This window comes from Marmota monax, unplaced genomic scaffold, assembly GCF_021218885.2.
Source record: "Marmota monax isolate L192 unplaced genomic scaffold, Marmota_monax_Labrador192_F-V1.1 WCK01_AAM20220418_F8-fsc00011, whole genome shotgun sequence".
Classification (NCBI taxonomy): Eukaryota; Metazoa; Chordata; class Mammalia; order Rodentia; family Sciuridae; genus Marmota; species Marmota monax.
This window is the reverse complement of record NW_026693082.1, coordinates 15,318,851-15,331,542: the sequence shown is the minus strand read 5'-3', so window position 1 is coordinate 15,331,542 and position 12,692 is coordinate 15,318,851. Positions and strand designations below refer to the sequence as shown.

General features: G+C 45.4%; 1 protein-coding gene across 1 annotated transcript in view; it reads right to left on the bottom strand.

The window, feature by feature from the left end:
• The window catches only part of Atp7b (ATPase copper transporting beta), an 80,864-nt gene that overhangs the window by 49,872 nt on the left and 18,300 nt on the right, over positions 1 to 12,692 (bottom strand). The window lies entirely within an intron of this gene.

The window sequence follows — 12,692 nt, the reverse complement described above, 5'->3', positions numbered from 1 at the left end:
CCTCCCACCGGGAGATGGGAAGAAGGCGACCTCATCCCCCAGAGGAAGAACAGCTCTGCCAGTCACTAATTCTGGCAACACCTAATACTGCAAATATGTGTGGAATGTCCACACTGCAGACCAAACTGAGTTGGCCGGCCAAAGAGCCACCATGTCCCTCTGTAATATTCCCAACGACCCAAAGGACGCCACCTTGGAGTCACGAGGGCAAGCACCCAAAGAAGGCGTTTGGAACTCAGGCAACTTCTGCTCAAGGCCACTGAGGATTCTTCCTCCTCATGAGTTATCAGCAATGACCCTCTTCCCCCATCAAAACCACCATCACTGCTCCCAAGAATTCTGGACCCAGAAATCTATTCTTAGGCTAGTGGTACAGTTCAGTCAGTCATAGGGCACCTGCTTAGCCTGCACCAGAAGGAAAAAAAAAAAAAAAAAAAGACCTGCTCTCTTTGACGAAAGGCAGCTTTACACTGAGACCACTGGTCCACGCACCAAAAGCCCTTCAAGGCTTCACTGTTCTTCCACCTCTAGTTTTCATTCCATGAGAATTTGACAGCTTGTTTGCTACCACTGCTAAAGCAAGTTCAGGGCAGCCAACTCCTCCAAATTGTGTCTGGGTTTCAGTTTTATCTTCTAAGTACTCCACAAAAAAAAAAAAAAACAAAAAAAAAAACACCTCAATTCCAAGAAATGCTGTTCAAACCAGTGCCCAAGAATGGTAAGGCAAACCTGAGCCACCCCAAGCCCAGCCTCCCTGCCAGAACCAGCATGGCCTAGGCTTGTGGTTTCTCAAATCCTGCTTGCTTATCTACTGCTCCTGTTTCCTGGTAGGATCTCTCAGGATCTCTCCTTGCCTATGATCCCTCACATTTCACTTATTGGTCAACCTAAGTGGATAACAATCTCTTTAAGCATTCAATTTTTACAAAACTTTAGCCATTTTGGTTGAAAATCCTCCCCAGGTGTCACTTCTTTCTGGTATCTTAAAATATGAATTATTAAACCATTTTTAATTTTTCTTCGGTGATATGGGATCGTTACAAATATAAATGTTTCTGTGCTATAGCTATGAAGAGCTGACAGATTCAACTTGGAAAGACAGTGCCGCAGTCTGGCTGGGCACAATCAGGAGCCACTTGTCAAAAGAAACTAACTTTATTTTTAGAACCACACACGCCAGACAAAACAGCCTCTCAGGAAAAACCCTCAGAGCCCCAACTGCCACCACTGGCTTTCCACAAGCCTCTCTCTCCAACCCAAGCCTCTCTCCCCAACAAGCCTCTCTCTCCACTTCCCACAATCCTCCTGCTCTTGAGGCCGATTGGCTGGGTCACGTGGGCGGAGACAAAAAAGTCCCCCAATGAGCAGCTCCGTGGTCTGAAAGGGCAGGGAAACAGCCCAATGAGCATCACCGCAGAGGAGCCAATCAGCTAGATGTTGCTGGGGCCGCTGTGAGCCAATCATCAGCCAGCAGCTGGAAGTTTGCTGGCAGCTGGAAGTTTGCTGGGGCCCCTTCGGCTGTGGCCCCTTCGGCTGTGGCTCTCAACATCTCCCCCTCTCTGTTTAAACAAAAAGCATGTGGCTTAGGGACCGTGCCTGCCTTAGGTTGTCCAATAGTACATATGGTCCTTACCCGTTAGGTTGGTACCATTGCAATTGGATCTTACCCGTCACTGACTACCGGTCCAGTATATAGCCACACCTGTGGAGAGGTCTTTGTACCAGCGGGGGGGTGAGGTTCTTTGCCTCACCTCTGTTGGCCCCAAATTTTAGCTGGACCATCATGACAAGCAGAAGGGAGGAAGATACACCAAGCCAACTGACGGCTCCTTTTGGAAAAATTGTACCACCGATGACATCATCAGCAAAAATACCCCAACACTACCACAAGTCGCTGCACCAACAGATAGTTCACAATGCATACAGGTGAGTTCACAATGTGTCCAGGCAAGTTCTGCAAGCAGTTCAGTGATGGCTATTGCAGAAGCTGTAGATTGGTTTTATCTTTGACTTCACCAGCACTGGGATGAAGATAGGAATTCTGGCAATAATGGCTAAAGAAAAAATTATGTAACATTACAGAAGGCACTAAAATAAAACAATTTTCTTAACAATTTACATTGTCTTCACCGGCACTGGGATGAAGATAGGAATTCTGGCAATAATGGCTAAAGAAAAAATTATGTAACATTACAGAAGGCACTAAAAGAAAACAATTTTCTCTATTGCTATCTCTAGATTATAATTTTTTAATAAGTTTGTAAGTGTGGCATAACATTCTAGCAATGTGTTTTTATCTTTGTGTACTAATAATACATCATCCATATAGTGAAATATTTGTAGTTCAGGATTTTGATTTCTAAGTGGCTGGATTACTTTGTTAACATAAATTTGACACATAGTTGGGCTGTTAGCCATCCCTTGAGGGAGTACTTTCCATTCATATCTCTGATCAGGACCTTCATGATTCAGTGCAGGGATAGTAAATGCAAAACTTGGACTATCCTCAGGATGAATTGGAATTGAAAAAAAAAACAATCTTTAATATCTATAACTAAAACATACCAGGTTTTTGGCAAAGCAGACAACTGAGGAATCCCCGATTGAGCAGGTCCCATAATAACCATCTCATTATTAATGGCTCTTAAATCTTGCAATAATCTCCATTTACCAGATTTCTTTTTGATGACAAAAATAGGAGTATTATGGGGAGATACAGAAGGTTGTAAATGTCCTTCCGCTAATTGTTGTTTGACCAGGTCATGGGCTGCTTGTATCTTTTCTTTAGTCAGGGGCCACTGAGGAACCCATACTGGTCTTTCTGATTTCCAAGAAATTTTTATTGTCTCAGTGGCCCTTTCTGAAAATCCAACCCATGTCTGTCTGTTCCTTGATCTATTTGTATTGGTGCTGTTATACCTTGTTCTTGTTTTTCTAATCTTTTTCCTTTCCTAAAACCTTGTCTAGTCATAATAGTGGGTGCATTTTGGTTGATGTTATTTGTTAATGTCAAACCTAATTGATCTAGGACATCTCGTCCCCATAAATTTACGGGAAGATGATCCAATACATATGGCTGTACAGTTCCTTCACATCCTTCAGGATCCTTCCAATCTAATACCATTGCACTTCTATGGGGATTAGTTGCCACTCCTAGGCCTCGAAGCGTTTGAGTGGCTTGTTGTAATGGCCAATGTTTTGGCCATTCTTGACGAGAGATGATGCTAAGGTCTGCACCTGTATCCAGTAGCCCATTAAATTCATGTCCTTGAATATTTAGTTTTAGCATGGGGCAAGAATCTAAATTTAAAGAAAGCATAGCCCAATCTACACCTGTGGAGCCTAATCCCTTGGAACCTCTTTCTACAGTACGACTGGAAAATTTATCATGTAGGCTGGGTATTATTAGTAACTGTGCTATTCTATCTCCTGGTGAAATTACTGATATACCCTTTGGAGAACTGGCTATAATTTTTATTTCACCTTCATAATCGGGATCAATTACCCCAGGACTTATAATAAGTCCTTTTAGAGTAGAACAGCTGCGTCCTAATAATAAGCCTACTGTTCCTTTGGGAAGAGGTCCTTTCACCCCTGTGGGAATGATTTGAACTCCCATCTCTGGAGTTAGTACTGCTCTGGCGGAGGCGCAGATGTCCAACCCTGCGCTCCCTCTGGTTTGTCTGATGAGGGATCTGATGGACAATGTGTCCTGGGAACTACCCTGATGGTGTTGCTGGGTTCCTCCAGTGCTCCGTATATTTGTGGTTTTGGGCCCCGGAGCATTGGGCCCCCCTGTCCATTTTTTGGCAACGGGCCTGATGCCTTTCTCCACGATATCGTGGATAAACACCTGGTCCTTGTTCATTTTTTGATAATGGAGTACCCTCTATGGTGGTTTGAGAACGGCATTCATTAGCCCAATGTCTCCCTCTACGGCATCGTGGGCAAATACCTGGTATTCTACTCCTTTGATACCTAGTTTTGTTAAACCCTCCTCCAATGGGGCAATTCCTTTTAAAATGTCCTGTTTGTTCACAATTGTAGCATGTTCTTGGCCTGGCATCTAAAGCCTGTTTTACTAGAGCTGCCACGACTTACTCTTGTTCATTAATGTCTCTACATAATTTAATATATGTGTTTAAATCTTCATGTTTCCATGGTCTAATGATATCTCTGCACCAACGATTCGCTTGCTCATAAGCCAGGTGTTTTAGTAATGGCATTGCTTGTTCTGTATTCCCAAAAACTCTGGTAGCTGTTTGAATAAGCCTATCTACAAATTCAGTATAAGGTTCATTAGCTCCTTGTATTACCTTAGATAATTGACCTTGTAAACCTCCATGTCCTTGTAAAGTCTTCCATGCCTTAATTGCATCTACAGCAATTTGTGCATATACACCAGGATCATATGCAATTTGTTGCTGCTGATCCTCATAAGGTCCCTTTCCTAACAACATATCTAGATTTCTCTGAGGATAACCAGCTGCTGCATTTCGCCTAGCTGTCTCCTTGCAAAATTCCTCATTGGCAACCTTCCATAACAGGTATTGTCCTCCATTTAGCACAGCTTTACACATATTAGCCCAATCTGCTGGCGTCATGTTCAAGTTGTTAATGGATTCGACCATGCTTACAGTGAAGGGTGCTTGAGGACCATAGGTTGTTACAGCCTCTTTTAGCTGCTTCACTGTTTTGAAATTTAAAACATGGTAAACTCGCTGCCCTCCTGCCTCAAATACAGGGCATGTTAATATTTGAGATCTTGTCTCAGGATCCCAACTATCAACTGCAGGGGTTGGGGGCCTCCCAGCATATGGAGGTGGCCTTGTTAGTTGGACATTTACGTCCTCTGGTGATAGAAAGGTGTTAGTAGCAGTCTCCTGTAGAGGTGGTGCTGTTGGTTGGACACTTACACCCTCTGGTGATAGAAAGGTGTTAGTAGCAGTCTCCTGTTGTAATTTTCCCCCTGATGGCTTTTTCTGTTTTACACTTTCTTTCTCTGTCTGACTAGCTTGAGAGGCCTTCTCTTTTACTTGAATTTTTTCCTCTGTCTGACTAGTTTGAGAGACCTTCTCTTTTACTTGAATTTTTTCCTCTGTCTGACTAGCTTGAGAGACCTTCTCTTTTACTTGAATCAATATGTCTTCTCCTTCCTCTACCATTGTCTGAACTGAAGGCTTTGAACTAAGCAAACAAGATATGAACGTCCACAATGGCAATGTGCCAACTGGCAGAGTCCCTGGGCTTTTCTTTTCTATTCTTTTTAAATCTTCACCATGATGGTTCCATTGTGATATATTTAACAACTCCTTCTTAAAAAGCCATGGGCTACATTTTTGTATTGTATCAACGTATGCCCTGACTGCTCTTGATTTTACTGAGATGCCTCCTTCCTCTAACAATTTACTTAACACTCTTTCGGTTTGTTTTTTACTAATTTCTGATCCCATATTTCTACTATAATACAACCCAACAAGATGACACCAAACAAAACCGAGACAGAATGAAATAAAAAGGGAACAACAAAAAACCATTATAACCTTTCTCCCTATCTGTTCCTCAGATGCAAATAGTTTTTCCTCAGATGTGAGCGGTTTTTCTTCCTTCTCACTCATCTCCAGGGACAGGCAACTTAAAACAAAAGTGAAGCAAAACAAAAGAGGAATCTTAAAATGGCTACCCATCCTCTCACCCTGCCCTCAGGGGCGAGCAGTTTACCTTATCACTTACCCTCAGTCGCTCCCCGTGCGAGCCACCAAATGCCGCAGTCTGGCTGGGCACAATCAGGAGCCACTTGTCAAAAGAAACTAACTTTATTTTTAGAACCACACACGCCAAACAAAACAGCCTCTCAGGAAAAACCCTCAGAGCCCCAACTGCCACCACCGGCTTTCCACAAGCCTCTCTCTCCAACCCAAGCCTCTCTCCCCAACAAGCCTCTCTCTCCACCTCCCACAATCCTCCTGCTCTTGAGGCCGATTGGCTGGGCCACGTGGGCGGAGACAAAAAAGTCCCCCAATGAGCAGCTCCGTGGTCTGAAAGGGCAGGGAAACAGCCCAATGAGCATCACCGCAGAGGAGCCAATCAGCTAGATGTTGCTGGGGCCGCTGTGAGCCAATCATCAGCCGGCAGCTGGAAGTTTGCTGGCAGCTGGAAGTTTGCTGGGGCCCCTTCGGCTGTGGCTCTCAACAGACAGCAGCCGTGTTGAGTTATAACCGTCATGATTGCCCCTGTTAGGTTTTTCTGGAATAGCTTCCCAGCAAACCACAAATAGACAAAACCATTAGCAGGTATGTGGTGCTTTACTACCCAGACCACAACACTGTCAGTACCAGGAATGTGCCTGACATCTTTGATTTTATCTTGATAAACCAGGTATATTTTGACTTGAAGTCACTTTTGTAGTGACTATTTTATAAGCCCTTTTCTGTCTGACCCAAGTTGCCAGGACCCACTGGTCTTATGGCCACCCATTACTACACATCTGTAAATCCCCCATAAGTTGCACTGTATACAAGCATGGCTCTGTCTGCCTTTGCTTTGGTCTCATAGTACCTTGTGGCCAGTTCTCAAACATTGAGACTGGATTTCTCCAGAACAATGGCTAATAAGGAAAATATGTTGGGATCATACATCTGAAATGCTGTAGAATAGTCTATCCTGTCAGATCCATGAACTATGGAAATTTTAAAAATTTTACTGTGCACTTCTCCTAGTCACTCAGACTTAGAACCCAGCCATAAAAGTGGGTCAGGAAGGACAGGAAGGACAGACTGTTCTGCAGATGGTGGAGGATCACCAGGAGTTTCCTCTTGTTTTTGTTTCTGGTGGTACTGCGGGTTAAACCCAGCACCTCATGCATGTTAGGCAAGTGCTTGGCCACTGAGCTATGCCCTGGGTCCCACCAGGATTTGTAAGGAGAGTACTTACAGAATTACAGTACATTTGGAATCTGGAAATATAAATCCAGCAGGATCAAGAATGAAGACTCAGGGGAGGCAGTGGGTATCACAGGGCTTACAAGCCCAGGGAGAATTCATAGCAGAGCAGGATTAAACAAAAGAGGGGGCCCTCCAGGTTCAGCGATCCTCGGATCATGGCAGGTGATACAAACAGAACCTGAGAATGACAATGCCATTTCTGATATGTCCCACTGGGCACATGGTATAAACCAAGATGAGGAGGAATGGTGGGAAGAAAGCAGGTCGAGGCGAAAAGAGTAGGTTTTCCTTTGTTCCCATGGAACCTAAGGGACATGGGAATCAGGCAAGGCACAAGCCACTTTCCTAGGCTAGAAGATCAATTACAAATTCCTCTTTCTGGAACATTCTCCTTACCTCAGACTCCAGGATTCCTCAAGTATGAAGTTGCCCAGGCTGGCCTTGAACTTGTGATCCTCCTGCCTCAGCCTCCTGAGTCCCTGGGATTACAGGTGTGTACCCCTCTCCTATCTCATCCTTGTTATCCTTTCATCCCTGCTCTCTCTATGGAGCTGCCCTCAATCACCCTAGTGGGCAGGGCTCTCTCACTTATCTGAGTCCAACATCACTGGTATCGACACTGTAGGGCTCAGCCTTTATCACTCCTGGAGAAGCAGTGTTCTCTGTCCACTGAGACGGCAATCAGGTCAGCCCACTCTAGTTACTACTGCCTAGCAGGTGCTTAGCTCTGAGAAACATGGTAAGCTCCTGGATCACAAAGATTTTGCATCTTAGCTGCCCACGAGCTAAAACATGAGATGAGCACATGTCAGATGTTAAGTAAGTATATTCAAATAAATGTGTTTCATTGTATTTAATTAAGTATATTTCAATAAATGAGTTGAACCATACATACAAATGTATGGTTCTACCTAGATGTGCTTTCTACCTAGATTTCATGCTTTTCTATCTCTTTATCACAATGCAAGGGTAAACTCCATTATTCTCACACATTCCTTCTAGAAAAATAGGTCTTCAAGTGTTTCCTTGCACAAAATTATTTTGCCTCTCCTATGCACAAACCAGCCATTTTCCAAAATAAAATCAATCTTGTTTACCTCCTCCTATGCACCTTTCCGTTCTTTGTGTACCTTTTCTGTATAAAATGGAAAATCCTTTGGTGTCCTAAACAATCCTTTTGCAATCTGAGAAGCCTGGGCCCAAAGGCAGATGGGCAGCTCCTGTTTCCATGAACCTCCAGGACAAAGGGCCCTGTTTGGGAGGAGGGACATCTTTTAAAATATTTCAGCTCTCACAAGATTACCTGCTCAGTACAGCTAGAGACTCAGAGTGGGCAGGGCTTCCTGCAAAAACTCTTAGGCAGGCCAGACCAGCTCCCCCAAGGCTGCAAGAGTCCCAGATCCTGAGGCAGAACTTGACACTAAGCTGTGTGATGGAAGCAGGACCTGGAAGGTTTCCACACAGATGACATAGGCAGTAAACAGCACATCTGTGGAAAGGCAGGAGCCCACAGCTCATCCTTCTTGCCAGAGATCATTTCCAGCCTGAGACCCAAACATTAAGTGTGTGCACAACAGAAGACACATGGCAGCACAAGACACGTTCTGCTGTTGGGGGAGAAGAGCAATAGAGGACAGCATTAAAGTATGAAAAATGTTTCCAACTCCAGGTGCTGGGATGGGGTGGGATGGCTAGAGGTCAAAGTCCCACTGGGTCATCCCACCACAGAGGCTGGTGACTTCAAGACTGAACAGCTAGTGCAGCAGGACTTTTATACCAGCTTATTAACAGGAGATCTAAACAAAAGATACCTGAACGAGTTCACTGAAGGGGCTGCCCTTGAATAAAACCGCACTCGGTAAACAACATGGAGTAAAAAACATGATGATAGAAGGCTCATGACTTATAGAAAGACCAAATGGACTCAAGAGAGAAACACTGAAAATATCAAAAAGTAAAAGCCGATATTTCAATTTCACAGTTCATTAGGTGCAGCCCCAACTTCCCTGGTGGCCCTTGCCATCGGTATCCACCAGTCAGCACCAGCGATGGTTTACTCCAATTTCCAATCAGCTCCACGCCTGTCTCCCTGCAGCTGAATAAGGATGTATAAGACATACAGCCAGGCAGCTGGCTACAGTCTGGCAGTCCTCCCCCAGTCCTCCCACTCTTCCTAGACACCAATCCTGCACCTGTCTCCAACTTCGGCTCCCCACTGCCCGCTCCTCACTCTCAGCCTCTGATCCTGCTTCCTGTGCACTGAAACAAGGGAAGCAATCAGAAAGCCTAGCGCGTTCTCAGTCCTCCCCACCCACCAGTGGGCTTTCCTCCCCTGCTCCCAAGGTCGGCCTCCAGGTTAGCCCATCCCCACCCTCCCCCAACAGTTCCTACTCAGAGTCCTTCACCAGAGCCTCCTAATCCCCAAACCGCTAAGTGCTAGAGTAGCCCCAGCTCAGCCCTTGAAAACCTTCTCTGTCTGGACCCACCCTGCTGATCTCATCCAGACCCATGGAAACACCACCTTTCTCAGTTGGATCAGGCTGCCATAACAAAAGCTCTTACACTGGGAGATTTATAAGCAGAAATTTACTTCTCATAGTTCTGGAGAAGTCCAAGATCAAGGTGCCAGCAGATTCAGTGTCTGCTGAGGAGTATTCTCTAAAGAGGGTGCCTTCTAGCTGCATCCTCACCTGGCAAAAGAGCAAAGAGGCTCCTTCAAGTCCCTCTCACAGGACACTAACCCCATTAGGTCTGTCCTCAGGACCTGATCACGTCCCAAAGGCCCCACCTCCTGATGCCACTGTCACCAGGAAGAAAGGCTGCATGCGACCTGTGGTCACTCAGGCTCTGGAGACAGCCTGGTGAAGGAAAACAGGTTTTTAAAGCAGGCTTTAACGTCTCCACCTTGGGGGCTCAGGAGCATGGAGAGCTATGATAAGAGGACATACGGGGACAAGGGGCAGGAAGTACACATATGTGGATTCAGCCAGGCAGTGCTAGTCAGAAACAATGTCCCAGCCTCGGTTTCCCTCCATGCCAGAGGACTGCCCTCAGAGTACGCTCCAGACACAAAGCAGCCATCAGAAAGATGCTTTCGATTCTAAAGGGACTGTTTCACCCTCACCCTCTGGATTAAGTTCCAACACAGGAATATGTGGGGAGCACACATTCAGACCTCAGCACTACCCACTGCCAGCAACTCCCAAATGCCACACTTTTGGACCCAAATGCTTCCTCACCATGTCCCCTGATGCTTAATATGCATCTCAAACTTAACTTGTCTACGTCCCAGCTCCCTTCCCAGTCCTCCACTGCCTTCCTCATCTTAGCCAAAGAAATTCCTTCCTTCTACCAGCCCAAGGAAAAATCTTGAAGCCCTTCTTGATAAGAATCATATCCTTCTTTCAAACCCATATGGAAATGTCCAGCAAATTCTGTCAGTTCCACCTTCAAAAGACACCCAGACTCCTACCTCTCTGGAGCACCTCCACTCAACCCTGGGTCAAGTCCCAACATATCACCAGCAGTACTCTGAAAACTCCCGGCCTCTGCTCTTATTCCAAGTCTATTCTCAACACAAAAACCAAAGCCCTGTAAGGAAAAGTCAGAAGACGTTATTACTCTGAAAAGCCTCTGCGGGTTCCAAAGTACTAAAATCCTCAGATGCCCTGTGAGACATCAATCAGTCTGTCCCCTCCCATTCCTCCTGATTTCTCTCCCTGGCCTGACCCTCAACCCACTAAAACCATTCTGATTTTGTCCTTCCTTAAATAAAGCAACGCCAGACTTGGGGCCTTTGCACTAGGGGTCCCCTCAGCTTAGAAATGCCTTCCTCTGGCATCCCATGTGCAGACACCTCCCTGAGGGCTTTCCTCCTTGAGGTCTCCACTCAAACATTACCTTTTTAGTGACTTTCCCCCAATCAACTGATGTAAATTTCAAATGTTCCCAACCCCCATCATCTTTCCCTGCCTTATTTTTCTCCAGATTACTCAACCACCATATTCTACAATATATATTTTACTTATTTGTTAACTGTCTTCCCAGCTAGGGTTTAAGTTTCACGAAATCCTTTGTCTATTTTGTTCAGTCCCCTGCTATATTCCTAGCACTAAAACACTGCTTGGTACGTAAAGTGTTTCTCAATGTTTGTTGAATTAAGGAATAACAAAGAGTCAAGAAGATGGCAGCGAATGGAGTGCATCACCCCCGTGTACCGCATCACTGCACAGGTGAATAACGAGTTAGAACGGCCAAAAGCTATCTTGTTAGGAATTTCCAGCAAAATTGGGGTGCACCGAAACCTAGAGGAAGGATTTCCATCGCCCGAGGATCGGTTACTGGGGCTCAACCGCAAGTGAACTATGCGCCCGGAGATTCAGGCTGTTTGATCGGAGGCCCGCCCCGCTGCTAGAAACTGTGGCGCGCCAGGAAATGGCGTGCTAGCAACACACAGAAACGGTGCTGCAGATTCTGTGGGCTCCTGCCGACTGTGCCCTCACTGTGCTCCGGGCTGAGTTCTGGGTTTGAGATGGGGGAAGGAAGCGGTCCAGTTCTGTCCTCCACACAGGACAGCCCACCGAGGAAGCCAGCGGCCACCATCTTGGAGAGCTGATGTCACCATCACCAGTTTTCGACAGATTGCAGCTCATTCAGCGATAGAACAGGTGTGTGTCATTTAGACCATCTCCCATACAGCCGGGAAATTGCATAAAATCTCTCCCCGGCTTTCCGGGGGCGTGATTGACAGAGTGAGAGTGAATAGAGGCTTGGGGAAAGGTAAAGGCACCTGACCTCCACCTCCCCCCTCCCACTAGCGGCGAAAACAAAACCTGTCTCGCAAGCTCTCGGAGGAGGGGCTAGCGGAGGGAATCAAAACAATAAGGTGCCGGTTCCCAAAAGCCGCGCTCCACGTCCAGGAAACTGCAGGCCCAGAGTGTAGCTTGAACTGCCGAGAGGTATCACACTGGGAAAGGCCGGTTGGCAGGAGAAGCGAGGGGACTAGAGACCAGGAATAAACCTAAGCTAACAGGTTTTGAGAGACATGGGGGGGGGGCGGGGGGCGGCCTCACACGGATTGTTTCCTACAGCTGGAGGGCAAAATCTTGCCCCAGAAGGCACAGCACCACCTACTGGAAGCAAAGAAAATAGAAGCCTAACAGTGCCCGTTTTTTTTTCCTCTTTCCCCCCTCTTTTTTTAAATTTTTTAATTTTAACTTTTTTTCTTTTTTTAATTATATTATTTTTAATTGTAATTTTTATTTTACTGCATTTTATTATTATTATTTTTTATTATCATTTCTTTTTCTTTTCTATTCTTTTCTCTTTCTTTCCTCTCTCCCTCTCTCTCTCTTGGTTTGCTTCCTTACCTTTTCCCCATCTTTCCTCTTAAGCATGACCACCCAGATTACATACAACTTACTAAATGCAAATAGATGAATACTACGAATCGGTCTATAGTCCACCTAAGCCCTTAACTACCCTCAAGTACTCCTGTCTATTCTCTTGTTAATATCCTGCCTGCATTTGAGCAACCACCCAAAGAAGCTAACATATACTAACCTCCATACCATCAAATCGCCCGACCTCAACATAAAATCCTAAATTCAAACCTCAATTCTATATATGCCATCAAAATCTGTAGGCCTTTAATGAAACTAATGAATTTACCTTAAATCACAATTAAATCCAACATCTCTAAACATTGTCTCCCAACACAAAGGAGAGATATTGGAACTATAAAAACCA